At 37.0% G+C, this 23,786-nt stretch overlaps 1 long non-coding RNA gene across 3 annotated transcripts; it reads left to right on the top strand.

Annotated features, from left to right (window-relative positions):
* Positions 1–1,025: 1,025 nt before the first annotated feature.
* LOC130543982 (uncharacterized) lies at positions 1,026–10,191 on the top strand. Of its 3 annotated transcripts, none has more exons than XR_008959826.1 (5): positions 1,026–3,955; positions 5,434–5,556; positions 9,020–9,173; positions 9,358–9,515; positions 9,675–10,191. It is a non-coding gene; the product is annotated as an uncharacterized LOC130543982 (long non-coding RNA). The 3 variants fall into 3 exon arrangements; XR_008959821.1 differs by having other exon boundaries at positions 9,724–10,191; XR_008959827.1 differs by having other exon boundaries at positions 1,026–3,932; positions 9,724–10,191.
* Positions 10,192–23,786: the final 13,595 nt, after the last annotated feature.

The following is a 23,786-nucleotide window of genomic DNA, read 5'->3' on the forward strand; positions in this document are numbered from 1 at the left end:
TCCTTCCTCTGAAGATGTGTGTGACACTGGAGTAGTTAGTTATGCTTTGTGAACTTGAACTTCCTCATCTGTACAATGGGTATATTGATATTTACCTCAGAGAGCTGTTACAAGTAATGAGCAAACATTTAGAGAGCACCTGATACATAATATATCAGCAAACATATGTATGGTCTTCACTGTGTTATTTCCAAATGAATTTTCTAAAAAATGAACATCTTATAGTGGTCCTTCAGATTGGGCAGAAGGAAAAGAAATGAATGCATATTTATTTGATGGATAAACTTTGGTATTTCAGTATAGGATAAATTACCTGAAGATGGTGGAAATGAAGATGCAAATCATCACCTCTTTTTATGTTTTCTGTTCTTTTCACCTTTAATTTTGACACTAGAATAGCCATCTTTTTTTGAACCACAGAAAGGAGGCAGTAGTGAATAATAAGAGTATCAAGGTGGATCTGCTGTACTACAGACTGAAATTAGGAGACCAGGGTCCCAAATACCAGATTGGTCCTTGACCATAGTACCATTTAGTCCTTTCGCCTGTGTTGGCCTCAGCCCTAACACAGAACAATAAGTATAAACCCAATGGTTAAGTACAGGGACTTTGGACTCAAAGTTGCTTATCAACCTGGGAAAATTAGTAACTAATTTTATGATCTTTAACACATATTGATTCATATGTGAAACCACATGTAATGAATGTACATTGTAGGTGCATGCATAGAGTTTGTAATGGGAGGAAATGCACAAACATGGTACTCTTTTTTTGAACTAATAAATGGTAGGATTGCTGATTAATTTTATATTTCATTCTAGATTTCACTATTTTTCCCACAATTTCTAAATTAGCATGAATCGTTTTAAAAATCAATATTGATGATGATAAATAAACATTGCTTATAGAATATTTTAGAAATTCCTAAAATAATGTAACACTTCTATATCCTCTTAATAAATAACATCACATATTGTTATAAATCATTTGAAGTACTTTTCTAGCTCCAGTAGTCTTCTTCTTATCCAGAGGTAACCACTCACAGGAATTTGGATTTTTCATTCTCAACACATTTATTTATAGTTTTTTAACATATGTATATATCCTTATGTGAAATATGCTATTATTCTCTTGTATGTTTTATCTATAGTTGCCTGACTATAGTCTGTGTGTGGGTTTTGTGTGGATTTTGAACATTCTTTTAATTGTTGTTTGAAGGTATTTCAGGAGACATTTTCACAATGTATGATTTTCATGCTACTCCTGGAATTTCGAAATTTATTCTAATCCCCTTCCAAAGATGAAACTCCACTGCACTCATGCTTTTTAAGGCAATGAGAGGGTATTCATTGAAACTGCTCCCTGAGACACATGGAAACCCATTTCCTCAGAGAGTGGCTTGGTGATTGTGCAATTGGAACAAGGAATATTATTCATTTTGAGAAGTTTTCTCAAAAAAGGTGTCCTAAAGTACTTTCTTCTGTTACAAGGATAGCCTTGCAAGGAAGCCACTTTTCCTGAATACATGTATACAGGACTCTTTCATCAGACAACAGATAAATATTCATTGTAGTCCTTGACCTTTCTGACTGTCTCTGTGCAGCATTGCTGGGTGGAAAAGTCTGTCCAGTTCTTGGGTTTGTTAATAGGAAGACCACCTGCCTTGTAATGAATCTAAGCCACATTCTCCAACATCTCCTTTATGAGGAATAAAGCCGATGCATTTTCCTTCTTATTTTTTGTACTATATTTTAGTTGGCTTAGGGCCCAGATATGGAGAAGGGTATACTTTGGGGTATCTTAAAAGGCAAAGCTTTATGAAACAAGAACATAGGAATAGTTTGAGAGCCAGAAAGACATAGAAAAAGAGAAGAGCTATGGACCCACCCCTGACAGCAGAGGAAAACATGTGCTCCATAAAGGCAGTTTGCTACAAGAAGTTTAAAGTAAGAGGCCTGGGATGTGCAACCCATTTGTCCTTCCAACCTCTCTAATCAGATAAATGATTCTCTAGGTAGAGGAAGGAGTGTATAGAGAGGTTAGATGTGTTTGGTCATGGATGTGCCTACCTGGAAGACCATATTGGGAATGGAGGACAAGAATTCCCCAGGATAAAACCAATGTATGATTCAACTGACTAAGTTTCTGCCTACTAATTGACTAGTCATTTACGCCTGTTTTCCTGAAATACTCTGAGACTTCTTACATGATATTTTCTGTGTATCTATCTAGATGTTTCAGTCACATGATTATGGACAGTCTTTGTTTTCTGTCACACATGGCTAACTGCTTATCATGGCCTTGATTTCACATGTTCATCCTCGAAGGTCTAACTCACCTCCCTGAACCCTATGATACCTCCCTGGGCCTCGGTGTACTTGTTTCCAAAACCCAAGTTCTGCTACCCATTGATGGAAAAGCCAATATTCAAGAGATGAGTTTTGATTGGAAAAGATATGAGCTTTATTCAGGAAGCCAGCTGCCTGGGGAGAAGGCGGACTCTTGTCCAAAGGCCACCTCTGAGATTTCTGCCTGGCCCAAGAATTTTTTAAAGTGGCTTAGGGCAGTTAATCAGTAAGGGAAGTACAGTGGTCCATAACATTTCTTGATTATGTGCAGACTCAGTGGTGCCAGCTACAGACGTTATCTCAGTGCTAGGAGGTTATGCTAGGGGGCCTGGTCCCTTAGTGCCTGGCGGTTGTGCAAGGGGGGTTGGTTCCTGTTTCCTAATGTGCAGGTGTGCTTTTTTCTTCCTAGGAAAGAATGCATGATCTATAGTTACATGAAGGAAGGTTAATCAATTCACATGTGCTGAAGGCAGTTGCTAAAGTTTAAAGACTACTAGGTTAGCTGGAAGCACCAAGGAAGCTTCATGTCGTTAATACTCCCCTTAATACTGTCTCTTTAAGGCAAAGAAAATTTCTAACCACAGGGACATTCTTTGTTCCATCAACAAGGGCAGAATTCTGCCAATTACCAGGTTTCAGTCTAGAGCCTCTAATTACTATGCTTTCTCATGTGGTGGCCTGAAGAGCGAAGGTGTTTTGCTTTTAGGGGAAAAGAAGGGGTAGGATGAGTATGCACAGGCATTTCAGGTGTTGGAGGAACACCCTAAGCATCCGGGTTGCCATAGAAACCAGATGTCAATTGGGGATTTTAACAACTTTTTGTAGAGACATAGGTGCATTGGTGAGGATTGCAGGGTCCTGCTTTCAGGTGTTGGGAATTCATTTGAGGGTGTGGTTCCCTGCAGTGGGGGCTGAAACGTTCTGGGGCATGAGAAGACACAGAGTCCAGAGCCAGGTCACCTCTTTTCTGCTTTGGGGTTCAGTGCCCCACCTGTTTTATAGGTAAAGCAATTGGGGTCCTGCCCAGCCCCAGTGAGTATGGGTCCCGCCCGAAGGGTGTCCTGTAGCTGCTTTTTTCTAGAGGCAACTGCTTAGGTGGTAAGACAGGCAATGACTCTGAGCCCCAGCTTCCCCCTCTGTACAATGAGGATGAGAATGTTTCACCCACAGGATCTCTGAGAACATTCAGTAATACACATGAGCAAGCCCATGAACCTGTGGTTACTGTGAGATCATGAACGTCTGTATGAATTCAGGCTACTTACTCCTTTTCCATGTTGCTGTTAGGGGATAAACAAGGAAAGGAGGAGAAAAAGCCCTGTGAGAAGTCCATTATAATATGTAGTTATAACCAGACCACAATTGTGTCAGTGTCATTGTTACTAACCTAGTGCTTAGCATGGTTCTGGGCACATATACACAAGGAAAGCATAGTGATTGGTGGATCTGTCTCTTGTAGATGAGCTCATATCACGTGTCTGAAGGAGGCAGTTTCTGAGGGTCTGTGTCCTGATGGCTGCTGAAGCTTCTACTCCAGATTCAAGGGCAGCAGTCGTCAATAGACCCCATCACTTCACATTCCTGGTGGGATATGAATCCTGGATCAAGTGGGTTCATTGATATGAAGAATATCATGTAGTATAATAGGTCCTGTAAGGGTCACAAACTAACTTAAAGAAGCTGCTTTGATCTCATCATGGGAGAAGGGGTTTAGCAGGTGGAATTCATTCCATCAGCAACTTCATTCTGTGTAGTATGCCTTGTGCCCCATCTTAGAGATACCTATTTTTTGTTGAAAACAATAAATTGTCTACATGGTGAGGGAAGTTGGTCTTAACATGCATTTGCAATAAATATACCTAAATTGTTCTCTCAGTGTAAATAATAATCAACAATTCCCTTGTATCTCATAGATGAGTGTGGATGTGTAATTGTTAGATCATCCTATCAATTTAACATTGTAACATAGATTCTTCCCCAATGCAAACAGTTTTTGCCATTACATAATACGTTTTTTAAAGAGCCAGATAATTTCCCAAATGTTAGTTTGAAATGTCAGTGACTAGAATTTACTATATTTTTTAATCGAACTGTAGTTGACAAACAATGCTACCTTAGTTTCAAGTGTACGAATTAGAGTTTCCACAAATCTGTAAGTTATGCTATGCTTACCAGAAGTATAGCTACCATCTGTCACCATACAACCCTATTATAATACCATCGACTATATTCCGTATGCACTACCTTTCATCTTCATGACTTTACTTATTCCATCAGTAGAAGCCTGTACCTCCCACACCTTTTTAAAATTTAATATTATTAAAAATATTTATTACCCTAGAGTTTGCCCTGTTATAATGATACTCATGCTCTTTCCAAAAATTAACCAGTTCTCTTAAATTTAATTATTATTTTCCTAACATGTATTATTTCAATAGTTCAGAAGGAAGTGGACATCAACTTTCTCTAAATATTGGGATAAATTTCATTGCTAATGATGTTTCTTTTTTGGTTATATGTAGTGTAGACCAGTTTGATTGAATATAGTGTGGCTCTGTTAATGCTATAAGAACATAATTGTGGGAAGTTTTCACACAATTCATTTAAATGCATCAGAGAATTATGAATATATAAATATATGTCAAATAATGAGGTATGCATGACATGCAATGCACTACACATATTTAATAAGTATATGCTTTAATCAGTTTATATAAATGTGTGTATATATACATATATATATATTTATGAATTTAGTACTGCTGTCAAGATAATGAACATATCGATCACCTCAAAAAACTTCTTCAACCCCTTTCTAATGCCCGCATCTGCCTCTCCAGTGTCCCTGTCTATGTCACCCTACCTCCTTTCTAGGCAACCACTGATCTTTTGTCACTATGGATAAGTTTTCCTTTCTTATAATTTTATGTGAGTGGAATCGTACAATGTGTTCTTTTTTGTCAGTCTTCTTTTGTTCAACCTAATTATTTCTAGATTTATTTATTTGTTACATGTAAGAATATCTCCTTTTTAAAAAGATTTTATTTATTTATTTATTTATTTATTTATTTATTTATTTATTTAGAGAAAGCAAGCAGGGGGAGGGGAAGAGGGAGGAGAGAATCTCAAGCAGACTCCCCACTGAGTGCAGTGATCATGACCTGAGCCGAAATCAAGAGTCAGATGCTTAACTGATTCATCTACCCAGGTGACTCAATTTCCTTCTCTCTCTTTTTTTTTTTTATCATTGATTAATATTCCATTATGTGGATATACCACAATTTGGTGTTTCCATTCACCTAGTCATGCATATTTAGGTTATTTCCAATTTGGGGCTCTTGTAAATAAAGTTGCTATGAACATTTAGGTATAAGTTTTTGCTTGGACATATGGCTTCTTTCTCTAATACTTAGGTGAATTTACTCAGAGGAGTTATAAAATTAACATTGTAAGAAAGTGCTCAACCTTTTCTAGTGTGGTTGCACCATTTTTTGTTGCCAACAGTGAGTGTATGAGACTTCCATTCTCCATAACCCTGCCAGGTATGGTCAGTGTTTTATTTTAGCCATTCTCAGAGGAGTAGTGGGATTACATTTCTTAAATGACTAATGATATTCAGCATCTTCTCGTGTGATTATTTGACATATGTATATCTATTTTGGTGTATCTTTTCAAATATGTTGCCTACTTTTTTATTAGAATGTCTGTTTTCTTCTTATTTTGCTTTGTGAGATTTTTCATTCTGGGTACAATTCCTTTATCAGATATGTGATTTTCAAATATTTTTTCCTGGTCAGTGACTTGTCTTAATTCTCTCAACATTGTCTTTAAAGAACAAAAGTGTTTAGTTTGAGGAAGTTTAGTTTTTTAACTTGTTCATTCATGGTTTTGATTTTGCCTACGATGTCATATCTAGGAAATTTTTAGCTAACCTGGGATCACAGGATTGTTTCCTTTGTTGTCCTCCTCAAGATTTATACTTTTAGCTTTTAAAATTAGGTCTTTGATATATTTTGATTTGATTTTTGCATATGGTGCAATATAGCATTACAGTTGATGTTTGAGTATATATAGACCTACTTGTCCCAGCACCATTTGTTGAAAAGATTATTTTTTCTCCATTGAATTGCCTTTATAGCTTTGTCAAAATCTCTTGTCCGTATATGTGTGGGTCTATTTGTGGACTCTTCATGTTGTTCCTTTTATATACAGTTCCACCTTCATCCCAATGCCATACTGTCTAGATTACTGTGGATTTGTAATGAGTCTTGAAATAAGGTAATGCTTATCCTCCAACTTTCTTCTTTTTTAAAGTTATTTTCATAGACTAGGTCTTTTGAATTTTCACATGACTTTTAAAATAAGACTGTCAGTTACTTTTAAAGAATTTATGCTAGGATTTTTACAGTGATTGCATTGAATCCACAGATCAATTTGGGGAGAATAGATGTCTTAACAATACTGAGTCTTCTGACCCCTGAATAGAGTATGTCTCTCTATTTAGGCCTTGTTTAATTTCTCACAGCAACGTTTTGCAGTGTTCAGAGCATAGGCCTTGCACACCTGTGGACTTACATGTGCAGCATGGATTATCTTTATATAGTTCATACTTTTTGATGCTGTTGTCAATGGCTGTATTTTTATTACAATTTTTACTGAACTGTCAGTAGCCAAATGTTATTGGGGATTCTTTCTTAGTGAAAGCACAAGTTACTTTAGGACAGAACAGATACCTAAAACTTAACACCTGTATTAGTCAGTGTTCTCCAGAGGAACAGAACCAATAGGATATTGATATGTGAATAGAGAATTATTTTAAGGAATGGACTCATGAGAGTGTAGAGCCTTGGCAAAATCTGATGGGGGAGGCCACTTGGTTGGAGACTCGGGAAACAGTTACAAGTGGAGTCTGAAGGTAGTCTGCTTGAGTACCACGAGATACTGATGTTGTAGTGAAATCAAAGGGAGTCTCCTGGAAGAATTCCTTCTCACTAAGGGGAAATGGCCCCTGTGGGCTTTTCATGCCTTCACCTGATTAGATGTGGCCCAACAAACCTAATAGGAGAGGGCTAATTGCTTTACTCAAAATCTACCTATTTTAACGTACATCTCATTCAAAAACACTCTCACAGAAGCATTCAGGATAATGTTTGATCAAATATCTGGGCACTGTGTCCTTGCCAAGTAGAAACATCACCACAATATTCATTTGCCTAGATTTCCATATTAGCTTTCCTATGTGATTGACAATATATTGATCCTAGGAAGTAAAATGTCTCACAGAAAATTTTACAGGTTGTCTTCAGAAAACCAGTCACCAAAATTAAATAGTTTAGTAGCTTTCAAATTTTTTGTGTGTGGCTAGAATTTAATTGTGAAATTTTCTTTTATTCCCAAACAAATCCACCCACCCCAGTGAATTCCTGGGCTCAGAGTAGTGCTTAACTTTGTAAGTTTCATGTGAGTTGGAGCCTCCCAGAATAAATAGGGGGATGTATGACCTGGCACGTGTGCAGCAAGGATCATTCTTGTTTGAATTGGGATCCCGTTTATGTTTGAATCTAGAGAAAATATGAGGACTGTGTGTAGGGTGACTTACCTGCAATAGCTATTATAAAAACTAATTTAAATTTTCCTTCTAGTGACTCTAGTAAGGGGGAGAGAAAGAGGAAAAACTGAAGCCAGTGGTAATGTACAAAACTTAGCAAAATTTCAGTTTGTGGAAAAATCATTGTCAATTATTGATAATTATATGCAGTCAACCTTACTTCTAACTACAGTAAACTCTTGTTTTCTTGAGATCCAAATTCCCTGTGTTTCACCTTTAATTTTTTGTTAGTGTTTTTATAACATTTTTACCCAAATAATGCGTTTTCATTATTGAAAGTATAGCAACTATGGATGAGCAAAGTGAAGCTCCCTGTGTTTTTCATTTTGAACCTACAGAATGACATACAGAGCTAATATGTCAAAACCTTATTCAAATAAACTGTCTTCAGAGTGACTACCCAGAGTCAGCACAGACTTAGCAAAACTTCTATGTTGCTTAATACTGTCATGTGACAATCAGTGACCCTGAGACACTCCCAGGTTCTCAAGTGCCTTTGGGATCATGAAAGATAGGTTAAATAATGTGAAGTCTTGATCTGGTGTCCAGAATATATCAAAGTTATTGACAAATCAACGGTGCTGTACTGTATATAGATACTCAATTGAAGAAAAGACCTCTTTCCTGAAAAAGAGACAGTTTACATATCTATGTGACAAGGAAGAGAGGAAAACTGCTGGCAGACACATAGTTAAGGGTTGCCCAGGAATAATTCCGTCTGGATTTTGTGTCTCAAGGAACAAGCAGAGTGCCATTTGTGTGCCAAGATGTGAATGTAAATTTTCATGTTAAGTGCCGTAATCAAGAACAAAACACTCTGGATTCTACAAATTAAATCATCCTGCTTTCTTGTAAAAAGAAAAAAGATTGAGGTTTGTGTGCATGTGTGTGTGCATGTGTGCATGTGTGTATGTGTGTGTGTGTGTGTGTGTTTCTGTGTCCCCTCAAGCTTTAGCACCTGCAATACATGCTCGCAGTTGTAGCTTACTCTCAGTTCAGACCACAGCCGGATCCCCAGTCTCAAATTTAGATAGCCAGAACATGTGACTTTTTTATATCCTAGAAAATCGGTTGCAGAAGGATTGTTTCAGTTAAGGGAAAATCCAGAAAGCTGGCTGATCCCATGAAGTCAGGCTCCCACACTACATTCTCTGTCCACCTTTCAGAACCCTTTGGTCTGAGACTCTCAGAGATGCCATCCTGGATCTAACCACCAGGTAACATCATATTTATCTCCATTTTTGTTGTTCTTTTTCAAGTAAAAAGGAGTACACTTTGCAAAAACTAGAAAAATATCGTGAAATGCTTTGTTTACTACAATAACAATTCTGCTTGGAAAAATCCTATGTATTAAAGAAGATCCATTATTTTTTTAAAAGATTTTATTTATTTATTTGACAGAGAGAGAGAGACAGCCAGCGAAGGAGAGAACACAAGCAGGGGGAGTGGGAGAGGAAGAAGCAGGCTCCCCGCAGAAGAGCCTGATGTGGGGCTCGATCCCAGAACGCTGGGATCACACCCTGAGCCAAAGGCAGATGCTTAATGACTGAGCCACCCAGGTGCCCCAGATCCATTATTTTTTTACTCCAAACTACATCGTGCTTGTTGATTTATCTCTCCCTAATAATCACTGTCAGCTGATGTACAATATGGACTATACAGAAGGTCCCTATCAGAGAACAAGGCATTCACCCTCCATTACCCCCACCCTTCTGTAGGCTGCATGGACCTTCTCTGACCCCGTCTGTCATCCTGTCAATGATACAGGACACAGCTGTCCAGATCCCGCTCAGACACCCCATCCTCTCTCAGTCATCTACCTCATGTCTGACCTGCATCACCCTTGGAGTACCTACCATTGACTGCCAAGGCTCATCACTGCCACCAGGTGTTTCATCTTCTGCAGGCCCTGGAGTATGTTTTCATCATCTTTTATACCTGTAAGTTTTTTTCAGAGAGAATTAGAATCATTGTGTATAGGTTCAAAACCTGGGTTTTAAAGGAAGAGGTTGTTAATTTTTTCACTCTTTGCAGACACTTTTTAAGAGAGAAGTTTGATGATAGTAGTACATTGCTTCTATCTAGTGACGAAAGCCTGAACTGCAGCTTGAACATTGAGAATCAAGAAAGGGAGGGAGGGGCTATGACCCAGACTCAGGGACAGAGCTCTGTGGAAGTCAGGACGGAAAGGGCAGAATTCCTTTGTACAGCATATTTATGACCTCACTTTGGACATTCCATATAAATGGAATCATACAGTATGTTGTATTTTACATATTCAGTTCTTTCTCTTGGCATCATATTTTCAAGGTCCATCCATATTGTCGCATGTATCAGTACTTCATATTTTTTTTACTGTCAAAGAATATACCAGATCTTAATTATGCATTCATTAATTGGTGGACATTTGGGTTTTTCCACATTTGGCCATTATGAATAATGATGCTACATGCATTCTTGTCCAAGTTTTTCTGTAGACATATGTTGTCATTTCTCTTGGCTGTGTATCTGAGTAGAATTACTGGGTCATATGGTTAACTGTCTGTTGAAGCATTTAAAGAACTGCCAGACTGTGTTCATGATCTTGACAGTCTTGAGGAATATATATATATATATATAGTATGTCATTTTTCTCCTGATTAGAGTTTGCAGTTATGGCTTTTGAGAAAGCATACCACAGAGTTGATGTGCCCTGCTTGTCATGTATTATCTGTGAAGACACGATACCCATGTTGATCACTGGGTCACTACGGATATTGAGCATCTTCACAGAATTAAGGTCGTGTTTGTGTAGTTACTCCAGTGTACAGTTTTTCCATCAATTACTCTACACTTTATAAGCGAATAACTCAGTTTATGTTACCCTCAGGGGTGGGAGGTAGAATTAAGATTCACTTCATGGAGGCAGGTTATCTACGTATATTATTTGGTAAAATTTGATAAAGATAGTGTGTCTCTTCTCACCCATTACATTTATACCAGTATTTATGCATTTATGATTATTTTGTAGATTATTTTATAATGGACACATTTCAAAAGAAAGTCTAGATCATGATTTCTGTGGTGCAGAAAAAGAATTTTCACTAATACTCAAGATACTCAAAAGAGTCCCCTATGTCCACCATTATAGACCACCAGCATTGTGTTATCTAAATATGGTATATTAAACAATGCTTGTAGACAATATGGCAGAGTTTGGGAACATAGTATAATTTCATATGATTTTATTCCATACTTGCTTTCCTTGAGAAAGAAAGAAAATACAGGTCAGACAGGTTATTGAAATGACCACAGAAATTATTGCTAACATGCACAAAACATTTTAGCAAAATTCCTTTTTAGTGAAGCAGAAGTATGAGGTGTATTGGAGAAAATTTGTACTTCATTTGAAAGCCCATAGTATAAAGCACAATTTTCCAGTTATCTGACCCTGACTTAATGGAAGGTATTTTACAACCGTGGCTTTTATTTAACTGATCCACTGCAATACAATCCTTGTCTATACCCAAATGATTGATTTCTATCCTGGGAAAATAAAATACTTCCCTTTTGGGGAAATACTTATTTGTCTCCATTTGAACAATCATTTCAACATTTCTGATATGTACATGTGACAAAGAGGTGGTTGTTGAGTAGGCAAGTGTAATTTCAGTGGAAACATGGGGGGAAATGGCCTCCTTTAGATGAGGGATGAAGACTGAGTTGGAGGGAAGTTGCAGGGTGTTGTGAATTGAGTATCAAGAATTCTTAGAATTTTGATGCAAAGGCAAGAATATATGTAAAGAGGAGTCACTAAATATGTGGAGATGGGCCCGGGGCGTTAAAACATATTTCAAAATCATCACTTATAAGAGACTTGAGCAGGCTGAAATCTTAAAGGAAAGGAGTCATCTCTTCTTTGATTTAACACCTGAATTTACCACACTACACTTTCTGCACTTTACTTCCTGTTTACATTCCAGAGAAGCCTAAAACTTAACTGAAGGGATGGTGTGGTAGTTTGATCTTACTGCCTGTTTACTGGATGAATGGATGGATGGATGGATGGATGGATGGATGGATGGATGGATGCTGGAGGTGTCAAACATGTGCTGGGAAGTCACGGATTTTTATGTTTTCGGACAGAGCTCTTAATGCAGCTACTGAACTCCTGGTGTCAGGTGGATGAGAGGATACAGCTTCTTAGGACTCTACAATTGATGGCTTCAAGATGGGAGGCATTTCCTGTGTGGAGGACCAGCCTGAGAATCCCAGTTGCTATAGAAACCTGAAGTCATTGACAGGACCATGACAACATTTTAATAGAGCACCTGAGTCCTGTGCCTGAGCACCGAGTCCTGTCTTTGGATGTTTGGGACTCAGCTGTGGTTGTGGGTCCATGCAATGGGATGTGATTAGCCCTGGGGTGTGGGAAGACAAAGGGATCCTAAATTCAAGTCACCTCTCTTCCCGTTTGGGGCTTGGTGCCTGGGGTGTCTCCTAGGAAAACCCATCAGGGACCCTCTTGGCCTCAGTGAGTGTGGGGTCCTGCTCCAGGGGAGTCCTGGAGCTGCTTTCCTCTAAAGGCAGGGGCACAGGACATAAGACAGGTAACGACTTTGAGCCCCAGCTTTCCCCTGTATAAAATGGAGATAAGCATGCTTTATCCACAGAATAGCTGACAACAGTCAGTGATGCACATGAGCAAGCCCATGGCCCTGTGATTGGTTACTGCAGGATCATGAATGCCTGTATTGAATTCATGCCAATTAATCCTTTTGAACTTTGTTGTTAGTGGATAGATCAGGAAAGGAGAAAAAAAGCCATGGTGAGAAATCCATTGTCACATGTGATTATCATGATTACAATCTAATTGTATTGCTCTCATTTTCACTAACCTAGTATCTGGCATGGTGGGAGAACATAGTTATACCAGTAAAGCATGGTGATTGCTGGATCTGCCTCTCCCTGTGTAGTTCTTCTTCCCTGGGTTGAGCTCGTATCAGGTGCCTGAAGGAGGCAGGTTCTGAGGATCTGAGTCCTGATGGCTGCTGAAGCATCTATTCCAGATTCAAGGGCAGCAGTCCTCAGGAGGCCCCAACACCTCACATTTTATATGGTTCCATTTCCTCTTCTTTCTTTGGATATCAATTATATTTCTTTTTTCTTTTTAGTGGCCAACCTAGAGTTGACAATATACATTTACTAATCTAAATCCACTTTCAAATAATACTATACGGCTTCACAGGGAGAGCAAATACCTTGTAATAACAAAATAATCCTATTTTCCCCTCCATCCCTTGTATCATTGCTGTTATTTCTCTCATTTCATCTTTTATAAGAATATATCAGCATACACATTTATATAAAAGCATATGGAATTGAATATATTGTTGCTGTTATAATTTTGAACAAACTGTTTCCTGTTAGATCAATTAAGAGTAGGAAAAATTTACTTTCACTTATTCCTTTTTTAAGGCTTTTCCTTTCTTTATGTGGATCACGTTTCTGATCTATATCACTTTCTATCTAAAGAACTTCTAATACTTGTAAGACAAGTTCACTGGCAACACATTTCCTAAATTTTTATTTTCCTGAGAATGTTTTTATTTCTCTTGTCTCTTATGAAGGAGAATTTGGCAGGTTCAGAATTCGAAGTTGGTGGGTTTTTTTCTCTCAACACTTTATTTCATTCTATTCTCTTCTTCCTTGCATGGTTTCTGAGAGGTCAGATATAATTCTCATCTTTGATTCTCTATAGGTAAGGGATTTTTCCCCCCTCTGGCTTCTTTCAGCACTTTATCTTTGATTTTCTGTAGTTTGAAAATGAGGTGCCAATGTAAAATTTTTGGCCATATATCCAGGTTGGTGTTCTCTGCTTTTCCTGTCTGTGGTTTGTTGTCTAACATTAAGTTGGGGAAATTCTTAGTTGTTGTGTCAAATATGTCTTCTGTTTCTTTCTTCCCTTTCTAGAATTGCCACGACATGTAAGTTATACCTTTTGTAGTTGTCCCATAGTGCTTAAAGATTTTGTTCTGGTTTTGTCAGTCTTTATTGTCCAATATAGTAGCCACTAGCTCTGTGGCTGTGAACACCTGATATGTGGTAAGGGTGACTGAAGAATGAATTTTTAATTTCATCTAAACTTAATTAACATAAATAATAATTATCCATGTGTGGCTGGTGCCTACTGTATTGGACAGTAGCAGCTCTACACATTTTTCTACACCTTACTTTTTTCACTCAACAATATATCCTGGAGTCACTCCATAGCAATATAGGGAGGGAGTCCTCATTGCTTCCTGCAAGTGTGTAGTAATCTAGTACATAGATGTCCTTAGAATATTCAACATGTTCCTTATTGCTGGGCATCTGTCTTTTTTTATAATAATATTTTTTTATTATATTATGTTAGTCACCATACAGTACATCCCTGGTTTTTGATGTAAAGTTCCATGATTCATTAGTTGCATGGGGGAATGGGATAGGCTGGTGATGGGTAGTAAGGAGGGCACGTATTGCATGGTGCACTGGGTGTTATGGGCATCTGTCTTACTTCTGGTCTTCCACTGTTAAGATTTGTTCTCTCAGGAATGATTTTATGCTTATGCCTTCTTTTCTTTGTAATGATATCTTTTGGGTAGATTGTTAGAACAGAGATTCCTTGTTCTAAGAGAAAATATTTCTGTCTCCTAAAGTAGAAGATTTGAGACAGAATGCATGTGCAAACGTGGCAGCAAAAAGTAAAGTTTGGTCTTATTTCATCATTCCTTTCATTCCACGTACATTCTGATCTCTTATTTTCCTTGTAAGTTGACATGGGTGTAGCAATTTGTTATTGAGCCTCAGGAAGAGGAAATACTTCAGTAGAGCAAAGAATAATAAAGGGCCAGCTAGATAGAACATGGAAGTCATCAAACCTGTCTCCCTGTGGCCAGAACCTTCAACTGACCACAGGACATTACATGATCCTGTCTGTTTGTTGGCCTTCAGCCTAGCACAAAATACTCACTATAGAAATAGTGGTTATGGGTGTGATATTTGGGGGGGGGGTGAGAAGGATCAGGATTTGACACTGGGAAGCATTACTTGCAGGTTGCATGATCAAGCAATTTATTTGCTATGTCCCCTGTAATCTTTGGTGTTTTTATCACCATATACTAATTATAATAATATTTATACCACCCATACAAAGTATAAACTATAGGAGTTAGGATTACATTGCCAGGTATTACAATGTTCCATGAGCCTATAATTTTATAAATTTTGGATAGAGTGGATGACATACAGATAAAGGGAGTTCTATGGAAAGCTCATGAGCAGAGCCACACATATAACATTATTTCATATGGTACAGGTATGACATTTCCAATCAGATGCATTGATCAAGCATAGGAGTTGGTCAGCTGGTAAAGGGTTTGTCAAAAGGCAAAGTTAAATCATATCTTATGCTTGTCACTTAATCAGAAGGCTTCATCTACTTGTTAGTACTTGATAAAAGCTAAGATAAAAGCAAAATCAAAACCAACAAAAATGCAGGATCTAATCTGCACATATGGTATGATAATAGTTATATGAATTGTATATGTAATGCATATATAGACCACGTGCATACATCCATTAGCAAAAAATTGAAAGTGTACAGTGTTAATTTTGATGATTATGGGATTCCTGAATATTGAATTTTTTTAAATCAAAGTGTGGTTGACACATGATGTTATGTTAGTTTTAGGTATACAGTGTGGTGATGGCACAAATGTATACATTATGCTATGCTCAGCACAAGTGCAGCTATCATCTGTCACCATAGAACACAACTATAATACCATTCATTGTAATCCCTATGCTGTATCTTTCATCCCTGTGACTTATTCATTCCACAACTGAAAGTCTGTATCTCCCACTCCCCTTCACCCATTTTGCCCTTCCCCCAGCCCCCCTCTAGTAATCATCTGTTTGTTCTCTGTATTTATGGGTTTGTTGTAACTTTTTGTTTGTTTTTTTAGATTCCACTTATAAGTGAAATTATATGGTATTTGTCTTTCTCTCTTTGACTTATTTCACTTATGATAATACCACCTAAGTCCACCCATGTTGTCACAAAAGATATCATTCTTTTCTTATTGCTGAATAATATTCCATTTTTAATATATATCACATCTTCCTTATCCAGTCATCTATGGATTAACACTTGGGTTGCTTCCATACCTCGGCTATTGTAAGTGATGCTGAAGTAAACATAGAGCTGCATATATCTTTTTGAGTTAGAGTTTTCATTTTCTTTGGGTAAGTACCCCCTAACAGAATTACTGGATCATATGATATTTCTATTTCTAATTTTTGAGCAACATCTGTACTGCTTTCCACAGTGGCTGCACCAATTTACATTCCCACCAATAGGGCACAAGGGTTCCCTTTTCTCTACATCCTTGCCAACATTTGTTATTTCTTGTATTTTTGATTCTAACCATTCTGACAGGTGAAAGGTGATATCTCATTGTGGTTTTGATTTGCATTTTCCTGATGATTAGTGATGCTGAGCGTTTTTTCACGTGTTTTTGGCCATTTGTATATCTTTTTTGGAAAAACGTTTAGTCAAGTCCTCTGCCCATTTTGATCATATTATTTATTTTGTTTTGTTTTGGTGTTGAGTTAAAGAAGTTCTTCATATATTTTGGATATTAACCCTTTATCAGATAAATCATTTATAAATATCTTCTTCCATTCAATAGGTTGCTTTTTCTTTTTATTGGTGGTTTTCTTTGCTGTGCAAAAGCTTTTTATATTGGTGTAGTCCCAATACTTTATTTTTGCATTTGTTTCCCTTGGCTGTGGAGACATATCTAAAAATATGTTGCTAAAGGCCAATGTCAGAGATTTCACACATATATTTTCTTCTAAGGGCGTTACGGTTTCATGTCTTAGATTTAGGTCTTTCATCTATTTTGAGTTAATTTTTGTGTATGGTGTAAGAAAGTAGTCCAGTTTCATTCTTTTGCTTGTAGTTGTCCAGTATTTTCAGCACCATTTATTGAAGAGATTATCTTTTCCCCATTGTATATTCTTGCCTCCATTGGTATATGTTCATTGACCATGTAAGCGTGAGTTTATTTCTGGACTCTCTGTTCTGTTCTGTTGATCTGTGTCTATTTTTGTGTCAGTACCATACACTTTTGGTTACTGTAGCTTTATACTTTATCTTGAAATCTGGGATTTGTGATAACTCTAGCTTTGTTCTTTCTCAGGATTACTTTGGTTATTATTCAGGGTCTTCTGTGGTTCCATACAGATTTTAGGATTTTATTCATTCTAGTTCTGTGAAAAATGCTGTTGGCATTTTGATAGGGATTGCATTGAACCAGTAAATTTCTTTGAGTAGCATGGACATTTTAACAATATTAATTCTTCCAATCCATGAGCATGAAATATCTTTCCAATTATTTGTGTTGTCTTCAATTTCTTTCAACAACGTTTTATAGTTTTCAGAGTATAGTCTTTTATTTCCTTGGTTAAGATTATTTCCAGGTATTTCTTTTTGGTGCAATTGTAAATGGGATTGTTTTCTTAATTTCACTTTCTGCTACTTCATTATCAGTGTATAGAAACACAACCAGGGGCGCCTGGGTGGCACAGCGGTTAAGCGTCTGCCTTCGGCTCAGGGCGTGATCCCGGCATTATGGGATCAAGCCCTGCTCAGGCTCCCTGCTCCACTGCGAGCCTGCTTCTTCCTCTCCCACTCCCCCTGCTTGTGTTCCCTCTCTTGCTGGCTGTCTCTATCTCTGTCAAATAAATAAATAAAATCTTAAAAAAAAAAAAAGAAACACAACCAGTTTCTGTGTATTAATTTTGTATCCTGCAACTTTACTGAATTCATTTATTTCTTCTACTAATTTTTGGTGGTGTCTTTAGGGATTTCTATTTATAGTATTGTGACATCTGCAAATAGTGACTTTTAAATTTCTGCCTTACCAATTTGGATGCCCTTTATTTCTTTTCCTTCTCTGATTGGTGTGGCTAGGACTTCCAGTACTACGTTGAATAAAAGTGGTGGGAATGCACACCATTGTCTTGTTCCTCATGTCAGAAAAGAAGCTGTCATTTTTGCACCGTCGAGCATGGTGTTAGCTGTCTGTTTTTCATATATGACCTTTATTATGTTGAAGTTTGTTCCTTCTAAACCCACTGGGTGTTGATATTTTTGCCTCTGCACTTGGCTCAATGTTAAACATTTGTTAATATGAATATGGATTATATTTATGATTAAAAACTCTATCCCCTAAAAACTCTGCTACTTATGAAATGTTTCAGTTAAAAAATATTGTGAGCCATGAAATTAATCCAGGTAGGAAAATTTTTACACTTGTTTCCTTTTCTCCTTAGGATAATCAGTATCCAGAATGACATGATTTTCATTTCCATGCATTCCTTTCTTACTTTATTCCAAATGAGAGCATCCCTAAACAAAACATAGGGAAAGAAACAAATCATGTTTTATATGATTTCATTACCTACAGATGCGCACACACATTTACACATAAACATAGTAGATGTTCTCAGCCTCCAACTTGCTAATTTAACAAAATGCATGCATACATATGTTCATATATATGTATTATAAATAATATGTGTGTATATTTTATTTATATATGTATATATATAGTGTACATATATATTATGTGTATATGTGTAGAGGGTATATATACACATACACAGAAAAACCAATCCATAAACTCAAGGGAGTGTTGGGAAGAGTTCAAGGGGAAACCTCCCTCCAGTTCCAGAGCACGATTGGGTGCATCACACACAATGCCAATTTTCACTTCCTTTCCATCCTAACTGCTCTGAACTTTAATGGGGATTTTGTTTCTAAACCCTTTCATTTCTTCTTTACCTTTAACTATTCTTTCCTTCTCATTCTTATAGTTTAGGTTGTGATCCTTTATCATGCTTTTTACTATTAAGTTTTTAATTTTAATTCCAGTGTAGTTAGCATGCAGTGCATATTAGTTTCAGGCGTGCAACATAGCGATTCAACAATTCTGTATATTACTCAATGCTCATGATAAGTGTACTCTTAATCCCCTTCACCTATTTCATCCATTCCTCCACTCACCTCACCTCTGGTAACCATCAGTTTGTTCTCTGTAGTAGAGTCTGTTTTTTGGTTTGCCTCTTTTTTCCTTTGTTCATTTGTTTTGTTTCTTAAATTCCACATATGAGTGTAATCAGATGGTATTTGTCTTTCTCTACTGACTTATGTCACTTGGCATTATACCCTCTAGGTCCATCCATATTGTTGCAAATGGGAAGATCTCATTCCTTTTTATGGCAGAGTAATATTCCATTGTGTGTGTAGGGGGTATATATGCAATATCTTCTATCCATTCATCTATCAGTGGACATTTGGATTACTTCCATATCTTGGCTGTTGCAAATAATGCTGCAATAAGGGTAGGGGTGCATATATCCCTTTGAATTAGTGCTTTTGTATTTTTAGGTAAATACCCAGTAGTGCGATTACTGGATCATAAGATAGTTCTATTTTTAACTTTTTGAAGAATCTCCATGTTGTTTTCCACAGTGGTTGCACCGGTTTGCATTCTCACCAACAGTTGACTAGGGTTCCTTTTTCTCCACATCCTTGCCAACACTTGTTTCTTGTGTTTTTTATTTTATTTTTATTTTATTCTTGTGTCTTCTTATAAAACACTTATCTCTTGTGTTAAATATCTTGTGTATTTTTATTTTATTTTTTATTTACACACCATTCTGACAGGTGTGAGGTGATATCTCTTGTAGTTTTGATTTGCATTTCCCTGATAATCGGAGATATTGAGCATCTAGTGTCTGTTCATCATCTGTATGTCTTCTTGCGAGAAATGTCTATTCATATCTTCTGCCTATTTGTTAATTGGATTATTTGTATTTTTTTATGTTGTGTAAGTTTTTTAAATATGTTTTGAATACTAATGCTTATGTCATTTGGAAATATCTTCTCCCATTCTATCTGTTGTCTTTTAGTTTTGTTGATTGTTTCCTTTGCAGCGCAGAAGCTTTTCATTTTGGTGTAGCCCAAATAGTTTAATTTTACTTTTGTTTCCCTTCACTCAGGAGACAGATCTAGAGAAATGTTGCTATGGCCAATGTCATAGAAATTACTGCCTGTGGTCTCTTCTAGGATTTTTATGGTTTCAAGTCTCACATTTATGTCTTTAACCCATTTTGAGTTTATTTTTGTGTATGGTGTAAGAAAGTGGTCCAGCTTTATTATTTTGCATGTTGCTGTACAGTTTTCCCAACACCATTTGTTGAATAGACTGTTTCCCATTGCGTATTCTTGCCTCCTTCATTGGAGAGTAATTGACCATATAATCATGGCTTTATTTCTGGGCTCTGTTCTCTCCAGTTAATCTGTGTTTTTGAGCTGGTACCATACTGTTTTGATTACTTCAGCTTTGTAGTGTATCTTGAAATCTAGTTTTGTTCTTCTTTTTCAAGATTGCTTTGTCTGTTCAGGGTCTTTTTTGATTCCATACAAATTTTAGGATTATTTGTTTTAGTTCTGTGAGAAATGCTGTTGGTAATTTGATAGGGATTGCATTAAATGTGTACATTGCTTTTGGTAGTATGGACATTTTCAGAATATTTGTTTTTCCAGTCAATGAGCATGGAATATCTTTCCATTTGTTTGTGTCATCTTCAATTTCTTTCATCAGTGTTTTAGAGTTTTCAGAGTACAGGACTCTCCTTAGTTAAGTTTATTTTAGGTATTTTATTATTTTTGGTGCAGTTGTAAATGGTATTATTTTCTTAATTTCTTTTTCTTCTACTTCATTATTAGTAGATATGAATGGCACAGATTTCTGTATATTGATTTTGTATCCTGTGACCTTACTGAATTCATTTATCAGTTCTCGTAGTTTTTGGTGAGTCTTTAGGGTTTTCTATATATAATATCATGTAATCTGCAAATAGTGAAAGTTTTACTTCTTTCTTACCAATTTGGATGTCTTTTATTTCCTTTTATTGTTTGATTGCTGTGGCTAAGACTTCCAGTACTATGCTGAGTGCAAGTGGTGAGAATGGATATCCTTGTGTTCTTCCTGATCTTAGAGGAAAAGCTCTCAGTATTCCCCCATTGAGTATGATGTTAGCTGTGGGTTTTTCACATATGGTCTTTATTGTTTTGAGGTATGTTCCTTATAAACCTGCTTTGTTGAGGGTTTTTATCATGAATAAGTGGTGTCCTTTGTCAAATGCTTTTTCTACATCTATTAGAATGATCATATGGTTCTTATCCTTTCCGACCTGATCATGGTGAATGATTTTTTAAAATGTGTTATTGGATTCGTTTTTCTGATATTTTGTTGAGGAGTTTTGCATATACATTCATCAGAGATATTGGCCTGTAGTTCTCCTTTTTTTGTAGTATCTTCATCTGATTCTAGTATCAGGGCAATGATGGTCTCATGAATGAATTTGGAAGCTTTCTTTCCTCTTCTATTCTTTAGAATAGTTTGAGAAGAATATGTATTAACTCTTCTTTAAATATTTGGTAGAGTTCACCTGAGAAGCCATCTGGTACTGCTTTTGTTTGTTGTCTTTGAATTATTGATTAAATTTTACTGCTGGTACTTGGTCTTTCTTTTGGTATGGGTCCATTTTTAAAAACCCTACAAAGTAAGTATATATGAATCTGTACTGATATAACAGTGAATTGATAATAGATGGGTTCCATGAGATGAATTATTTTAAACAATTTGAAATAATATACGTAGATACCCTGCTTTCATGAGGTGAACCTTAGTTCTGCCTCCCACCCCTGAGTGCAGGGCAAATTTAATGATTCACATCTAAAGAATAAAGTAGGTGAATGGAAAGTAGTTACTGTACACTAGGGAAACTAGACATATATCCCCTTAACCCTGTGATAAGGGTCAATATCTCTAGTCACTCAGTAATGTCACATGGGTATCAACTCCCTCTAAATATGAGGTGAAGAAAGGACACTTCAGTTCTGGTTTTATTTCCTAAAACCCATAACCACAATCTAATCAGAAAACAAATAGCAAATCATGGCTGTATTCCTCATCATTGTTAGGGTTATGCAAATAGTCAGGCGGTTCCTGAAAAGGTTCAACACAGAGTTATGTGACTCAGCAATACCACTAGTAGGTACAGAGCCAGGAGAAATGACAACATGTGTCTACACAAAACATAGTATACAAACGTACATCATTATTCATAATAGCCAAAAGTGGAAACAACCTAAATGCTCACCATTTAATGAGTGCATAATGAGTGTGGTGTATTATTTGGCAACAAAATGGAGTGAAGTACTGATACATGCTACTATATGGATGACCTTTGAAAATGTTAAGCTAAGTGAGAGAAGTGTAATATGCAAAAGACCACATATTATGATTCCATTTATATGAAGTGTCCAGAGAGAGCTCATCAATGTGCTTTACCCAAGGAATTTCCCCTTTGTCCTCATGACTTCCAGAAACTCTTGTCGGTTTGGGTCACAGTCCCTCCCTCCCACTTTCCTGCCAAGGAATGTTCAAGCTGCAGTTTAGGTTTTTGTCACTTAGGTGACACTAACTTACCACTATCATCAAACTTCTGTACTAAGAAGTGTCTCCAAGGAGTAAAAAAAAAATAACAATGATCTCTGGAAAACCTGGGCTTTGACTCTATACAGATGATTCTAATTCCTTCTGAAAAACTTTTAGGTGTAAAAGAAGATTGGGAAAACATATACTACATGGCTTGCAGACAATAAAACACCAGGTGGCAGTGGCACACGTTGGCAGTCCATGGCATGTGTGGAAATAACAGGAAGAATGTGCCTGAGAGAATAGGGCATCAGAGAGGGGTTTGGGTAGCTGTGTCCTGTGTCATGGATGGGGGATGGCTGACAGGGAGTGGGAGAAGGTCTCGACAGCTTGTACAATGTTGGTGTAATGGAAAATGAACTCCCTGTTGTCCAGTAGGGACCCTCTGTACAGTCCACACGCACTCACCTGACAGTGGCGAGGGACGAGACAAATCAATGAACTCGATGTAGTTTGGGGTCAATGGTAAATGGATCTGGTTTAATATATATGTGAATTTTCCAGGTAAAATTGATATCATAGTAAATCATTTCATGATATTTTTTACTCTCTGTAAAATGTACTGCTTTTGATGAGAAAAGAACAACAAAAATGGAGATAAGTGTGATGTCACCTGGTAGTGAGATCCAGGATCCAGTTCTGAGAGTCTCAGACAAGGGGCTCCGCAAGGGGGAGGAATGATAGAGGTTGGGAGCTTGACTTCATGGGATCAGCCAGATTTCTGGATTTTTCACTTAACTGGAACAATCCCTCTGTATCTATCACTTGCTTAGAATATAAAAAAAAACAGGGTCACATACATTTATGCAGAAATATCTTTTTCATTTTCTACAGGTTTTTTCTTAATGAAAAGATGTAACTTTTGGATAAAGTAACATAAAGTTTTCTTCAAACCAGATTACAAAAGAATAACTGTTGTAATCGAATGCTCTTTGAAAAATTCACATGTGCATAAAAAGACTGGAAGAACATATATATAATTTTATATCCTACTGATGCCTATATCTACATCTCGTGTTTATTAAATGTGAATTAGATGTCTACTGTGTGCCAGAAATTGTCATTCCAATTCCATATCTGCATCCACATCTTCCCTGTCTTGATATCTAGACTGGGTAACTGGAAATGTTCACAGGTGGGAAGATGGATGTTACTGGCCACCCCATGGGGTGGTTAGGTTGTCCTAAACAGACTTCATTCTAAGCACCTTTTGACTAAGCTTAACACTGAGTC

This window comes from Ursus arctos, chromosome X (assembly GCF_023065955.2).
Source record: "Ursus arctos isolate Adak ecotype North America chromosome X, UrsArc2.0, whole genome shotgun sequence".
NCBI classification, from domain to species: Eukaryota; Metazoa; Chordata; class Mammalia; order Carnivora; family Ursidae; genus Ursus; species Ursus arctos.